The 16,957-nt window shown below is 40.8% G+C and overlaps 1 long non-coding RNA gene across 2 annotated transcripts in view; it reads left to right on the top strand.

The window, feature by feature from the left end:
• The window catches only part of LOC119234266 (uncharacterized), a 70,338-nt gene extending 58,116 nt beyond the window's left edge, over nt 1–12,222 (top strand). Inside the window, exon 4 of one of the 2 annotated variants that reach the window (XR_008549983.1) lies at nt 12,185–12,222. This is a non-coding gene — a long non-coding RNA (uncharacterized LOC119234266). Of the gene's footprint in view, nt 1–9,076; nt 9,176–12,184 lie in introns of those variants that run through there. The other variant, XR_008549982.1, reaches the window with a different exon arrangement.
• The last annotated feature ends 4,735 nt before the right edge of the window (nt 12,223–16,957 follow it).

Raw genomic sequence — 16,957 nt, 5'->3', positions numbered from 1 at the left:
CTTGTAGACATACAAGAGAAACATGAAGAATCGTCCTTCAGCAGACAGTTGGCATCTACCCATCCTAATGTGAGAGTTCATCAGTATTGAAATGTCTTTTTGTTAAAATGAATTCTTTTTTTTTTAAAGATTTATTTATTTATTTATTTGTTGTTTGTTTGTTTATACAAGCACTGGGTACAGTCAGAAGTTCGGGAGGGTGGGAGAATTCACCAGAGCCAGAGCAGGGAACAGAAGAACAGGCAGACCGATGAAGCACACTGCTGAGGGAAGCAGCGGGAGTGGCAGGAGAGGTCTGCGCGCCATGTGGGACCTCGCCGATGGCCGGGGATCGAACCGGTGCTGCAGAGGCTTCGCAGCCCAGTGCTTAACCACTGCGCCACTGGGTTGAAATGAATTCTATTGGGCTTACAACATTGGTTTATAACATGATATAAACATGTCCACTTATGCCTAGCCACCCCCTGTGATGTCTTCCCATGAATTAAGAAACTCATCCAAGGCTGTCCCATTGCTTTCTTGTTTGGATCTTGCCAATTTATCATTTGGGGCACAATGGAAGGAAAAACAGACTGCCTGTTGAAGGAAGTGATCTTTTAATTTCTCTTATTTAGAGAGTACTTCTGATTCCAAGTATTCCCCAAATGATTCAACTTTTGTTATTCTCTTTCTTTGCTCTTAGAGCCAGAACCCTATGTCAAAGTCTTTTGTTATCATAGAATTATATATTCTTAAAGTTGGATCTTAGATCTGTCTTTAGATGAGAAATAAATGAGTGCAGGACACTAAGAAAAGATTGCTTTCACAGAAGACATGGCTTATTTGATGTTTCATTTCTCTTTTTCTCATGGGAAGAGATCACAGGGGCAGTAAAGCATAAATAGGAGTTGCTAGTTGCTGATCGGTGCCTGGGTCAAGAACAGAAACAGCGAGAAATGCATACAAGGGATCAAACTGTGTGGTGATGGAGGGAAACTAGTTTGGTGATGATCATGATGCAGTGGATATAGGTGTCAAGTTATAATGCTGTATACCTGAAACTCATATCCTGTTATAAACCAATGTTGTCACCTCAGTAGAATTCTTTTTTAACAAAACGACAGAAGCAGCCATATCAGTAGTGAGCAGAACAAACACAGTTAATGAGTAGCAGTAGCCTAGAATGTATCACTGGGGAAGTCCATGTTAAAGATTCTCTAGTAAAGAGGAGGCTACTTTTCTTCTTTCTTTTAAGGATTTCTTAAGTGCATTTTTAAGACGTTGCCTAGAATAGACGGCTGTACACAATAAATGGAGTCCTGAAAATTCGTGCATCCATTGAAGTGTTGATACTCAAATATGGATTTTTCCATGGTCACATTTTCATCTTCATTGTTGAGTAAGCAATTGAGAGGTTTCAAGACTATAGCCCACATTTATGAATGGTCTGTAAACAAATGATACTCAAGTGTCAAGTGGAAGATTCATATTTGGAATACTGAAATCATTATTAATGAACAAAATAAAATGTACTTCCTCAATTTCCATGTACTTTTTTTATTTTCTTAAACTTAAAAAATATAGTGAATATAAAAGAAAATGATACATAGGAATTTCTTCATAAGAAAATGTGGTTTATCCCTCTCTCCCCCCCATATCATGGAGAAATTTGTGTAACTGGAATGATCCTAGGTAAGAGGCTGTGCTTTGTGGTTTTTTAACATGCAGATTCTTGAACCTGAACTCACCTGGAACATTCAGCTTTGAAAGTAAATGAGCTTTTCTGTTCCTCATGAATTTATTAGAAAGATAGTTTGAAGTAATGATCATGAAGAGCTTCAAACACTGCTAGATGCATAAAAAGCATTGAAAGTTTTACCATAATTAATTACATGCCTCAAGAATCACAACACGATGAGAATGTTAGCAGTGGGGCATATGGTGGCTGCAGATCAGACGTCCCCTAAACTTCAATGTGTAGATACTCTGATGAAATCTCCCAGGAAGATGTCCTACCCCCTTCTGACAAGCAGCTAGATGAGGGAAGACTGTCCCACTTGTCCTGGTATTGGACAGGTTGAATCTGACAAAAAACTTGAAATCCTCATCTTGCTGGTTTGAGAGTCAGTGGGTATTTGGAGGGCTAATTCTCAGTGGAAAAGCTGGAATACTTTTTTTTTTTTTTTTCATGTAACCACTGCTTTTCAGTTAACTATTCCACTTGGCATTTTAGTCTTTTGCCCTGTATGCTTTGAATGTCTTGGTCCTTCAAAAAAATAAATAAATAGATGAAATATATTTATTTCACAAATAAATAAATAGATGAAACTCACAAATAAATAGATGAAACTAACAGCCTTGGAGAGTGTCCTACTGCTGGATTGGTTTTCTCAAGGGGATAGTTTCAGTTTTGCAAGGAAAACAGTATGGACTCAGGACTTGGCCAAAGGGTAACTTCCTCTTTTATTTTGGCTTATTTCTACTTTTATGTTGACCAATAAACTTACCTTAAGTTGAAAATATTCTAGATCTGTCCCATCAGGTAGCTGTCAGTCATGGGATTACTGATCATGGCACATGCAATGAAGGCATCCAAGAGAATGAATTTCTAATTGCATCTAATTAGTTAAATTGCATTTAACTAATTGCAATTAATTAATTGCATTCTAATTAACGGAAATGTAAATAGTGATGTGTGGAAAGTGGCTTTCCAGTGGACATAGCTCCTACTGTCATTTTAGATATAGCATTTGACAATTTCTATCCATCTGAGAAGAATATTCTATAAAATGCTGAGCTAACTGAAGCTTGATTCTAACTTGTTAAGCCCAGCTCTATGTGTCAACCCCCCTTTCCTTGATGGAGTCTTGATGAGGCAGTAGCACCCTGAGCAAGGTCAAGAGAACCCGTGATCCATGTCAGTAAAGGAAGGTAGAGACAGCAATGTTGAAGAATATGCATTTTTTTCCTTCTTCTCTCTTTTTTCAGTGGATGTCTTAGAAAGGTCCTTAGAAATCAACATCCAAAGGTTTTCAAACCTTGTTGCTGTTGTTGTTGCTTCAGCTGCAGAACATTTTTGTCACAAGACTTTCATGGGCCTCCAATATATTGAACAGATAAAGCCAGAGAAGCAAGATTAAGAGTCACACTTTGTCTCATATCTCTCTCAGGACTCCACAGGACAGTTTGAAAATTATGACACAAACAGCCCGCTGTCACTCTATATATATTGAGAGCAAACAGAAGCCCAGACAAAGGCAAAGCTAACTCTAAGGCATTTGATATAAATAAATGGGACCTTTCACTGTCTCCCAGTTCAAGGTTCTCCATGATGCTGCTTCTGCATGATGATTTTCTGACTTACATAGTCTGTTAAATGTTTCTTAAAATAGTTGCTTGCACACCATCTCATAGCAGATCACCAGGTCGTGTCTGGACTTGTTCTCTCGTCTTCCAGGCCATTTTTTTGCTGCCTGACATGGGCTTCAAGTCCCTTCAAAGCAAGAACTGCTCCATCCATTCCTGTTATCACCATAGTACACTTAGCAGAAGGTAAATAAGCCTGCAATTAATACCCATCTAAATGATGGTTCTTGGTGCAAGTCACTTTATTGAAAGTGCACTAAATCCTCAGTCGTGTCCTGGGGCCTTGGGCAAATACAAAATGTATAGAATAGTTTCTCCCTTTAGTGGGAGAGACAGGAGAGCACAGAGGGATGAGTACAAAAGTGCCTTTCTATGCGAGCTTATAGATGCCCTGCATCAGAGCTACTTGAAGAACTTAGTTAGAATTCAGTTTCCTGAACCTCATATACAGATTCAGATGAGGGAAGACCCTGGAATCACATTTATTGTAAATTCCTCAATTGGCTTTGCGCACTTTTAATTTTGAAAACTGGAGCATATAAGTTAGCTATCATTTATAATATTCTTGAATATCTAGTTTGATGACATATTAGAAAACACTGATGATCTAAAGAGATGGCTCGGGCTGCATGATGCTGGGTAAGGGGCATAGGAGGTGGACTAGAACACACCTCTCCCCCTGCCCCCACCTCTGCCGAAGCTGTCACTCTAACCGTAGCACACTGCTGCCCCTGCCCCCAAGACGGAGTGCCCTCTGCCCTAGTGGATGGGTGGAGAGGAGCTTGCTTCCTCCTGATCAATTGGCACTCCAGATAAACTGGTCTTCAGTTCAGGAAGATGGGGTTACAGGGTAAGGCTGCACTTTGGGACAATCCATGGGAAGGAAAGCAAAGGATATGATCAATGTGGGGGAGGATTTGTTAGTAGATAGAATGATCATCTCTCCCTCCCCCACTTACCTGAAATCTCACTGCTGTTTGATGCAGTCTTCAGAATCTTTTTTTTTAAGATTTATTTATTTATGCATATAAGAACTGGGGGTACAAGCCAGAGGTGTGGGGGTTGAGAGGATTCACCAGAGACAAAGTGAGGTACAGAACAGGCAGATCGACTGAAATACACTGCTGAGGGGGGCAGAAGGCGAGTCAGGAGAGGTCTGCTGCACCGTGTGGGTAATTCCCTGGGCGGGGATCGAACTCATGCTCAGAGGCTCTGTATAGCTTCATAGTGCTGTGCTTATCCCATTGCGCCACCAGGGAGGCCCAGTCTTTGGAATTTTTCTTGACTTCCTCCCTGCAATTAATTACCAACTTCCATGAGCTTGAGCCCTTTAACCAACCTGTGCAAATTTCTTTAGCTTTCTTTGCAACATTTTCCCTTAAGTTCTAAGATACTCCAACTCTCTAAGACTAGAGCTGCTTAAGGCTTTGTCCCTCCCTTGCCTTCTAACCTTCAAAAGCCCCATTCCTTCTGCCACGAACACCACTCCTTTTGCTCATCCCCTTTACTTGAATAAAATGTATTTATTTGCTCTTAATGTAAAGAGAACTTCATTCAGGGGTCACTTCTGGATAGCAGAGAGTAGCTCAGGATCCCCCCTTCCTGTGCCCTGTTGTCTATACCCAAGCTAACTTCCTCTACTATAGTATTCAATATTTACCATTACTTAACAATCCATCTCCTCTTCTAGACTTCTATTAGCCCTTGATTTTCTAGTTTTTAGTAAGCAGAATTTGCTAAAATTGAATGCCAAATAAAAATGAAGAGATCTAGAATTTCCCATGAGCCCAATGGCCACATATCTAAGTCAAGTTTGGGAGGTGGCAAATAATCTATACAATATTTGGGTTTTACAGACACAATACTCGAAATTGAACTACAGGAAAGAATTAAAGGAAACTGGAAGGTGCTCTTAAGGGTCTAGTGTGAGGAGGGAAAGGATAATTGAAGCAGAACTTAGACCTTGCTGCTCTCTTGTCATGACCTCCTGTTTCTATCTGGGAGAGCTGACCTGGCTCTAAGCTGTTTCTTACCAGATTAATGAAGTCTCAGGCTAGAGTGATGAAGGAAAAGGAAATGCAAAGGAGCCAGCGTGACTGCTGCCCTGGGTGCCTGCTCCATCACACACCTTCCTCACAGAGGCCTACTTATTCCAGCCAATAACACTTGCAAAGAGTTAGAGCTGTGTGATCAATTACTTACCTAACAAATTTCTCCAATTGGGCATACCAAAGCCCCTGTATCCAAAAGCAAACACATCATTTACCTTACATCTCTGCTTCTTCTTGTCTTTTTCTCATGATCTCCCAATGTAAATTTTAGAGCTCTCTTATTCACAAAGGCATGTGTTTATTTTTTTAAAGATTTATTTATTCATACAAGAACTGGGGTACAGGCCAGATTCACGGGAGTGTGAGAGGATTCACCAGAGACAGAGCGGGGAACAGAACAGGCAGATTGAAGAAATACACTGCTGAGGGGAGCAGCGGGCAAGACAGCAGAGGTCTGCTTCACCATGTGGGACTCTCCCCAGTTGGCCAGGACTGAACCTGCACTGCGGAGGCTGCGGATAGCTTCACAGCGTGGCACTCAACCACCTGCTCCACCAGGGGAGGCCCCTGTGTTTATTTAATGTTTACTACCTGCTAGACATTTTTCCAAGAGTTTTTGCACAGCTTGATCTTAAAATAATAGGTATTATTCTGACCCCATTTTACAGATGGACAACTAATGCACAAAGAGGTAAAATAACTTGACCCAAGTTTCCGTTGCAAAAGCCAGGATTTGGACTAAGAGTTTTGCTCCAGACTCTAGACACATAAGCACTGTGTTATGTGCCTCTAGAAGCACCAGGTTTTTAAATACCACTTCCTTCATTGATTTCTTGGGACCTGGGCTCCTAAGTTAATAATCTTTGAAATTCCAACATCTACCTCTGTGCCTGGCACACAGCAGTGTTTGCTGAATAAAGAAAGGAATGAAGATATAGAGGTTGGAAAAGAAAATGGGAAAAAACCACAAGTCCCATAAAATACATTCTACAAACTTCTACTTCTGCCCATCACTACTCTACTCAGGGATTTGTAGAATTTCAGAATTTCAGGAAGAAGTCTATGAAATACCTACCTGTGTGACAAAAGAGTGGCAGGTGGAAGAATAAAAGGAAGGTGGGTGGGGGAAGCATCTCCCTCTTTCGTAAAGCAGAAATTTCTACTTCATAATTTTATTTGTCACAATAAAACAGAGTCTGGGATTTTTACTGTAGTTTAAAAATATAGTTGCTTATTAATTTCAAAAAGAATAAAACATAGTCATATAACTTGATTTTCCAGCAAAAAACTATATAACTAATCCTTACTGAGCTATTATCAAGTTCCAGTCCCTGTGCTGGGCAGTTTCTAACCTGTGTATACAATTATCCATTCTTGACAAGAGGGGAAACTGAGGCAAAGAAAATAGTTTAGGCACTTGCCTGGGGTCGCAGAATGAACACCTGGAATGACAGATATGAATACTTAGGTACAGGTGTACCTAAGGGGCTGCTGCTCTTAACCCCCAAGCTGTACAGTAGCTCCCAGGAAAATGGGGTAAAAACAAACAAACAAAACCCTACACACTGATGAGCTGGAGAGGTGGTAGACTATCAATGATAATATTTTCCATTTTGTGAGGCCCGGGGAGGAGGAGTAGAGTTTCCCGCCCATGTTGAGTTCTTCATCAGCATGCAACATGGAAGGCACGGCAAGGGAAAAGAGCCATGAAAAAGTAACAGCAACGCTTAAAGTCAAGCCTGCTCAATCAGCTGCCATGGTCATTCATTTCAATAAATATCCAATTAAATGCCTTGACAGGCAGCTCATGAATCTTGGAGAGAAATGGATCACTTCAAAGAAGCTGGAACCCTTTGGAGTCTTGCTGAGTAATGTAATCTCTTGATGTGCTCATGCTTCATATTCATTTTAATTTGCTAAATATACCCCAGATAATTTGGGAAAAATCTCTGAAACTTGGGATATAGGTGGTCTTCCCTTTTAAGAAGTAGAAAAGTGTAAAAGCAGTTGATTAAAATGCACATTCATTATGAATATACTGGCAGAAAATTGCTTCTTTCCCCTGATGCCAAGCATCTGAAAACTCGTGTCTTGATCAGGGGCTGCCTGTAATTGAAGCTGATGGTCAGTGATGGCTATTTGTAGTGGAACTGGCCAACCTGCAGAGTCTGAAGGAAAGCCCACCTGCTTTTGTCCAACTATGATATTTAATCCACTGCTCATGAGCAAACACGCCTCTGGACATTTTACTAAATACATTGACTTTTGTGTTTAGTTCAATTGAGGCCAAGTAAAATGGCAGCACTTCATTATCATTTCAATAGCCATTTTTGTAGATTTCTGTGGCTCCATAGGAAGATTGCTTCTAAAGCAACTGAGGAATACCCCTTTTGACTCTGTTCCCCACTTCCAGTCCCTGTTTTCTAAAAGTGCACTTGAAGTCCAAGAGAACTTCAGGGGGCTCATGGTCACATTTTTAAAGATATAAACACCAAAATGCAAGAAAAACCCATGAAATGCAATCCTCTCCAGGTTTTGTACATAACCTGCCCTTTTACCCATATATTAGTGTATATTTGGCACTTAATTCACTTAAGCTCTACAGAGCCACTGTTGCCAACCAGCATGTTTGTGACCACTGGGTTATAACTGTTTCTATGTTGTCATTTTTATTCTTTTAAGTGCCATTTACTTTTTAAAGTCAGAAAACAGAATTAACTACCTACAGTGAAGAAACACATTTGCTCTTCTCTTTCTGTCTTTTACTTCCTTGGACACCTGGAGAGGAATTGAGATTAAGTGTTTGGGGGGGGTGGGTGGAAAAAAACAGCTTTGAGGAAGGTTTACCTGATGCATGTGTTTTGTTGATATTTCATAATCACTCCTTGTCAGCTGTCCCATGAGATTTAGGGAACTAAATCTTGGAAACTACATTTACCAGACTCCTTTTGGGATGAGAGATTTTAGATCTATACAATTCATTACAATGTAATACAAAAAAGGAGGGGGCAAGTTGTTTTAGGGTAATGTGTATGTGGGGGGCGGGTATTCCAATTATGGGCATGAATAACAGGCTTCCCAGGGTTCAGTGGGAGTTAGTCAAATGGAGGAAAGAAGTTTTAATAGCGTGGGGCAAGATGCTCTTGCAAAAGCAGCAGGCTGTGCTTAGACAGGGGGAATGGGATTGGGAGTAGTATGAAAAGCAAGAGTGACATGCCTTCTGGAAACTTCCACGTGCTGTGGTGAATGAGAAGATGGTGAGCCAGAAGACATGAAGACAAATTTTCAAACAACACACAACTGAGCATGAACCATGGCAACTGGAGCTCTCCTTGTATGAAGACTCACAGGCTAGCCTTCCCAGAAGAAAATCTATACAAGGGTAAATAGATAACCAAATGACTGCATAGGCTTGGATTTAAGGACTGATGATGTGTATTAAATATAGAGTCCTTGGAGAACGATGGTGAGGTTAGTATTAAAGTGGAAAGTCTGTAATATGTAATAATCTGACGATGTAGCTACAGCACAGCTATTTAAAAACTGGAGTAGGAGAAGATAGTATATAAAATTCTTAAAAATTGTTCACTCATCATAAATAATGTTATTAGTATTCTGAGATTATTACACCGAATATGAAAAAAGCTAACAAGTAATCTTGGGTTATTTTGATTCTACAGTTCCCTGTGTCATCTAGAACCAGGAATTTTGGTATGGAACAAAGAAGATAAAGATGAAGTATCGAAGAGTTAAATAAAAACCCTGTTATCCTGAATTGAACTGGAAATATGACTATGACTCACAGGATAATAGGTCGTTAGCTGGGTGAGGGAGGGGAAAACAGAGAGGGAGAGAGAAAGAGAGCAAGAGAGAAAGAGAGAAAATCACTTCGCTAACAACGTCTAGACCAGTCAGTAATAAGGAGCATCCCTAATATCCAGATTATGCTTTTGAGGTACAAATTATTCTTGGAGAAATAACACATTCCACATCTGAGACAGTAAAAGACAAGAGCCTGAAACATCTCATATCAAGAAGTAAAATATCCATCAGAGACGATTAGAGTCATGTGAAAAGCACTCACAATCTGACTTGGAAACACTCCCATTGGCCAAAAATAGGATTATTTGCGCTTCAATAAATAAAAGCCTAATGTTTTAGGACTCAAAAATATTTTTAAAATATTTACATTGATAAGGATGTTTAAAATGATGTAAAAAACCCAATCTTTTTGAAAACTGCATAAATGAAAGCAAACAAGTATTGCGGGGAAGCATATTTTTATAAAAGTATTCTATCTAACAAATGAAATACACTGTTGGTGGGAATATAAATTGGCCCAGCCCCTGTGAAAAAATAGTATAGAGATTTATATTTATATGCACACACACATACACACACACACATGTGCACAAACACACACGGAAAAAAAGATGAAATCTTGCTATTTGGGATAAGGTGGGTTGGAATAATAGGGAATTATGCTAAATGAAGTAAGTCAGGATAAAAACAAATACAGGATGATTCCCTCATAAGTGTAATACAGAGGAACAAAACAAAGAACTGACAAAACTAAACAACAAATCCTAGAAATCTGACTAGAATTCCAGCTGCCAAAAGAGAAGGGTGGGCAGTGGCGCAGCTGAAGGGAGCGCTGGGGGATACTGATGCTTTCGTGGCCTGTGTGATGTGGTGACACACTGCTGAAAAAGTGTGAACCTATACACCTAAATCATATAAAGTATTATAAACCTATGCTACCCTAAAAAAATTAACACAATGGACCTCCCTGGTGGCACAGGTGGTTGATTGCCGCACTGTGAAGCTGTCCGCAGCCTCTGCAGCACTGGTTCGATCCCGGCCAGCCGGCGAGCATCCCACATGGTTAAGCAGACCTCTCCCGTCTCGCCCGCTGCTCCCCTCAGCAGTGTATTTCTTCAGTCTGTCTGTTCTGTTCCCCGCTCTGTCTCTAGTGAATCCTCTCACCCTCCCGTCCATCTGGCCTGCACCCTGGTTCTTGTATAAAAATAAATAAATCTTAAAAAAATAAAAAAAATTAATACAATGAAAAATAAAATTTACTTGAAATTTTAAAACACAAATGCAAAACAAATTAGGATATCACCACTTTTAACCACCAGCGAATGGATGTATGGCAGATAACATCCAAACCAAAAATACAATTCTGACATACTGTGCCCCTGGTGAAAGATTCCAATATTATCTCTCTATAATATTGCCAAAGACATTGACCTTGAAACTGATTAAAGCCTCTGGATCCAGCTGCTAATTTTCAGGAAATGCAAAGAACATGTTGAATTGCAAAATCCAGGCAATGGGCAACTTGAAAGTTCAAACAACCTGTTTTATAAAGAAATGGAAACCTGAATTAAAAGGAAATGGAAGAGTCGCAGGAGAAACTTTAGAATGAAAGAGATTTAGGGGCCTCCCTGGTGGTGCAGTGGTTGAGCTCTGGGTTGTGAAGCTGCCCGCAGCCTCTACAGCACCGGTTCAATTGGGTCCCACATGGTGCACAGACCTCTCTTGGTGCCCGCTGCTCCCCTCAATGGTGTACTTCGTCAGTCTGCCTGTTCTGTTCCCCACTCTGGCTCTGGTGAATTCTCTCACCCACCTGCGCTTCTGACTATACCCTTGTGCTTGTATAAATAAGTAAACAAATAAAAAACCTTAAAAAAAAGAGATTTAGTACACTAATGTTTATAGCAGCATTATTCATGATTGTCAAAAGGTGAAAGCAACTTAAGAGTCCATCAGTGGCTGAAAGGATAAATAAAAAGTGACATATCCATGTAATGGAATAGTATTCAGCCTTGAAAAGAGAAAATTCTGACACATGCTATAAATGCACATATCTCAACAATGACCTGTAGTAAAATAATCATCATAAAAAGCTAAAAACTATGATTTCACTATATGAGGTACCTAGAATATTCATATTCTTAGAAGCAAAATGTCGAATGATGGCTGGCAGGAGGTGGGAAGAGGGCTAGTGGGGAGTTCTTTTGAATGGATACAGTTTCAGTTTCATAAGATGAAGAGATGTACTATGTAGCTATACCTAATACCACTGAAATTTACATGTAAAGTATTTAAAATGGTAAAATTATATGTTATGTGTATTTAACTGAGAAAAAAGTTAGTTTTAAAGTGGGAAACTCTAAGCTATAAAGTTTATCTAGGTGATAAAATCCTAAAACCAAGGAAACAATTAGTAGTAGACTATTGAAAAGAAGGATGTTGGTGATGTAAGGAAGATGCAGGAGGTGGGCTGTCATTGAGATGGAGTATATGAAGAGGCCTTTGAGGACTGGCAAAGTTCCACTATTGATCTCAGTCAAGTTACAGGGTCATAATATTAAAATAATTCAGTGTGCTAGATATTTGCTTTGTGTAGTTTTCCATATCCATAATTTATTTTAAAATAAAAAAGGATAGAAAATACAATATGTAGCTATGTATGTTTGGATGCCCCAAATCTAATAAAGTATTTCCATTTATGTTAATTATATCCCAGTTATTGATGTTCACTGCCAAGATATTTATAGTATTTGTAAATCTCTCATTCAATCTTCCTTTCATTTATTCATTCAGCTTGTGAATTAATGAGCTTTTGTTCTAGAAATCAGAGAACAAGTACCGAAGATGTAGTGAGCCCTGAGTTGGCTATTTTCCATTCTTTGACGCCACCAGGATCCACTCTCCTCACCTCTGCACCTTACTCTGTGTTGATGGGGTGATCCCTATGGACTAATTCTTCCTGGTTCTAGTCCTAGATTTGCCTTCTGGGTTTGATCACTGGGAGACACGAGAGGCTCGTAGGCAGGGAGGAGTGACCAGGTAAGTCTGGCCTCACTTTTACTTCTCTTCTACAATTCTGCTGCGGCTTTGTCCCTCTGTGTTGGGTTTCAAAAATGTTTGGGTCACAAAAGGCAAGGTAACTTAGACATCCTCACAGATTGGAAGAGACAAGACAACTAAGGCAACATGATAGCCTGGATGGAAACCTGGAACAAAAGTATAGATGTTTATGGAGAAACCAGTGGAATTTAAATTGTATTTTAATAGAAAATGGCACGGCACTGTGATCATTTCTGAGTTTTGATAAGTATGGATTGTTTACATAAGATTCTAACATTAGGGGGAGCTGAATGAAAGGTATAGGGGCACCCTGATATTTTACAACTCTTTTGGGAAGTTAAAATTATTCCAAAATAAAGCATTTGGAAAATTATGGTTGGTGAACTGGGTATGAATTCAGAATTAAGATGCCAAGGGACGGATGGAGAAAAACACTCGTGGATGAGAGGATGATGATGGGGTGAGATTGGAATCACACAGCTTTAGTAGTAGAAATTGTAATAATTATAATGACAATAATTTCATTCAGTTCTTAATAAGGACCATAATAACTTAATAACTGTCCCCATTACATGAATATAGAACTCTGCCTATGTCACTCATTTAGGGTATAGATCTGGGATTTAAACTCAAGTTTTTCTGACTCCCAAACCAATATTCTAAACACTATATTCATTTCAGTCTCAGTCCAAGCAAAATCCAAAGACTGAAAACCAGAAAGCATTTGCGCATTTTATCAGTTTGCTTTGCTATATACACATCAGTAGGTCAGCTGAGGCTGCACAGCACAGTCTTGTGGGGGTTTAAACAGCATCCAGAAGGTAAACCCTACCTCAGCTGTGTTTCTCTAGCTACTGCTGGAGTGTCACCAACTGAGACATCATTGCCAGGCCAAGCTCACGGAGGGCAGACACTACCTGATTAATTTCTACAAGCCGTGGGAATGCTTTCAAATCACTCTTCATTGTCCAGTCAGTTAAGAGTTGACCCTTATTAGGAAGTTTACTTGGTTGCACATGGGGCTTGAAGGGAAATAATGCACCAAGTACAAAAAACGATTGCCCTGCAGTGCTCTCTTTTGTATTCTGGGGGAATGCGGAGCGGCTTTGTTCCATCAGTCTATGAATTTCCAAGAACATCTCTTCCATTTGGCTTGTGAGATTAGGGATTTAGCAAAGATAAGACAAAACAGCACTTGGATAGGCCACTGATGAGTTGCTTAAACAAAGTTTATGGATTCTTTGCTATCAGAAATCTCATTTGCATAAAATGAAGAATAATTACATTGCATCTTAATTGTGATCTCTCCTAATTTAATTGAATTTCGACACATAGGTCAGTGGCTAGAGTGCAAAGGCAATTTCATCTGAAAAGCGTTTTCATTAATGTTCCTCCTTATTCACAGGCAGGGGGATGGAATCCAATATGAATGAACTATTAAATGAACAAGCTTTAGGTTTGGTAGAAGTAGTTGACCTGGATCTATCAAGCTGGGGAGGGTTTCTAGGGTAGATGGGTATATTGATTTGTCATTGCCAGTTTGAAAGTGTGGCCAGTGGGAGGAGGCGGGCTATTGTATAGGCAGCAAACACCTTTAGTCACTCTAGATACTTCCTTGCCTGGTTGAAGAGAGGTGATTTGACATAAAGTTCCAAGCACAAAAAATCATTCATGTGGTCATATACCTAGGGTGTGACTAACTGGCCTTCAAAAACAGAAATGGGTGAGACCTATGCTCTGCTGTGACATGAGTGTCTCCTTGGGGGCCCTGGTGGGTGCGAGAGACCCCCTGAGCACTGTCTCTTACTTTGGGTGTTCTCCCACCATGCTGTCTCCCCTGGCCCTCCTGGAGTCGAGTTTCCTGCAGCCCTTTCTGACCAGTTGTGCTCGGTGCCCTGTGGGTTCTCGGTCATGTCCGTGACGGGAGTGCAGGTCAGTGGCTCCGGGAAGGTGACAGTTACATAACATCATGCCAAGCAGCTGCCCGAGTGGAAACAAGGGCCCCAGCACTGTTGAGAGAAGAGAACATGCTGGGGGCAGCAAGCTCTGGGGTGCAAATATGCATATGCTCTCTGGCCTGGCAGCAATCTTTTCCAGTGAAGTGACTTTTCACATAGTGCAGGAAGCCTGCGAAAGCCTCCCTCCTCTGCCGGACTGGGGGTGTCTTACAACACAAAGGGCTTCAGCTGTGTCTGGGCTGTGAGGGGCTGGGACTTGGCTTATTCATCTGGTTACTTATTCTTTATTCTCATTTCAAGTGGTAAGCACTTTATCCCTTTTCTCAGTGGAACAAGAACAGACTGATTGGCCCTCTGGGAAGGCCAATCAGTTCGGGAAAGAAAGGGCATCCAGGAGCAGAATGCCCCTGCCATCACAACCATCCAGGCGAAGAAAGCACAGATGCTCTGTGACCTGAAAACCTCGGGCCTGGGTGCCCCTCGGCCAGGCCCATCCAAACACCTTCCTGGGAGGAAGCCAGGAAGACACCCACACAAGAATAGGACTGGACAGGGGTCTTAAACGGAAAGAAGATGGGGCAGAGGAGTTAATAAACACAGCAGGAGGGAAGAAAGCAGACAGAAAGGTGCACGAGATTATGCAGGCAGTGGAGGGAAGGTTTGCTTGATTCTATCAAGATATAATTCTACCAGGACAGTACCAAGGTCAGAAAGAAGCAGGTCTCAGCTCCATCATGTCAGATGAATATTGATGCATTTGTTTATTTGTCAATCTGTGAGTCATTTCACATAGTGACTAAAAGCTCAGACCCCTGTGTCAGACAGGCAACTGACAAGTCCCTTCTCAAGGAATATGGACTTGAGTCCCACACGTTGATTTATTACCCTCTCTAAGGCCTCAGGTTGGCTATTATAAAATGAACCAAGAATAGTAGCTCCTTCACAGAGTTCTTATGAGTACTCAGTGAGCTCAGGTGTGAGAGTGCTTAGCAAAACATCTCACACATCATTGCTTTTCAAGTTTCAGCTGTTATTATTTCATGAGTACCACATGGGCATAGCACCAGCAGCTTTGAAAGAGACACAGAGGATAGAAACTGTCCACAAGGAGATGAGAGTGTGCTTGAGGCTATAAATTCACCTGCAGGAGGCAATGCTGAACAGTCCAAGACAGAATCAAATGAGCAGAATGCACTGACATTCTATGTGGCTGCCCCAAGCCCATAGTCATGAAAAGTCAAGATGTTGGTCAGTCATCAGCTCCGCAGTTTCTATAAGTAGAAGCTAGAGAGGGACTTGGATGATGAGTGTTTCCTAGACCAGTGCTTCTCCTCCTGGGATCTATACCCCTGATCTCCTAATAAGAGCTCATAATAATAGCTCATAGTTCAGCCCTGGGCTAGGGCTACCTTGCAATGACTCTCCCATACCCAGGTATAGATGATGAACATGTCCCAGGTCCTCAGACCACTCAGGGAGTAGCTCGGATTAGACCATTGTTGGAGCATGTTGCAAGCAGCTAAATACCAGTTGCTCGTTTGGCATGTATAAAGGATGAAACACAGAGGAAGATGAAACAGGGAAGAAGGGGAACCAAGAGAAATAGGCCACAACTCCCCACCCACAAGTTTTCCTTTCCCTTCCTCACTCTCAGGGATCAAGAAGCATCACCAATGCCAGCACTAACATGACCTTCCTGAGACAGCTAGGGAAAAATACTCACTGAGCATATGTGGGATGATCCAATAGCAGGTCTTGAATAAGTACTAGGCAGAATGGATAAGAGTCTACTCTCCATGTGGGAAAACTAGTTAGGAAGGCCCCGGCATGAACGCTGGATTGGAGCTGGAGGCCTGACCGCCAGTAGTTTGTCAATAATTTTTCTTCCTACTATGGATTCTCTATTGGGTGATTCAAGTAGCTGCTATCAAGGCTCACCAGTGGGCTCTTAAACTATGCATGCATTTCATCCCATGAGGATAGGGAAGCAGTACTTTAACTAGAGAAATCAATGTGAACTCATGTGAGCAAAGATAAGGAGATCATGAAAGCAACCGAATTTATTAAAAAGAAAAAAAGAGTACAACAAATGCACAGGCATCGAGTCAGAAAAACTAAAGCTTAGGAAGGAGCTCAGAGTGGGAAAGCACTCTTTATGGCATATTGGGAGCATGAATAAAAATGAGAAAACTGTACTTTCTTTTCTTGAAAAAGATGGAACAGCAGTAATATAGTCATTTACTCAGTCAATCAAAATGTACTGACTATCCCACTACATGCAGAATCAGCTGAGCGGAGAAATAAATATGATAGTTTCTATTTTCCATTAACCTACAGAGGGTCATAGATCCTCTAGAGAATCTGATTGAACTGTAGACTAAAGATGACAAAGGGTTGAGAAGGTCGAAATTGGGGTAAAGAAGACATGGTAAATGGAGAAAGGATGAAGGAAACAGAGGGAAGTAGCACATAGTCAATATTTACCAAAAAAAAAAATCATATAAATTCATGGACCCCTTGGGGAAGTCCTAGGTACTTGAGCTCATTAGATTATGAATTCTACATCTTGAACTCTTAATTTGTACCTGTCTTCTCTCATAAGAGGATGATTTTCCAAACAGGAACAAATAGAACAAATGTTCAGTAGAATAAGTAAAAAAGTTGTAAGAGGGGCCTCTCTGGTGGCACAGGGGTTAAAGACACAGCGCTATCGAGCTATCACCA

Source organism: Talpa occidentalis, unplaced genomic scaffold (assembly GCF_014898055.3).
Source record: "Talpa occidentalis isolate TD23 unplaced genomic scaffold, MPIMG_talOcc4v2.1 talOcc4.8, whole genome shotgun sequence".
Taxonomy (NCBI): Eukaryota; Metazoa; Chordata; class Mammalia; order Eulipotyphla; family Talpidae; genus Talpa; species Talpa occidentalis.
This window is presented reverse-complemented; position numbering and strand designations above follow the sequence as displayed.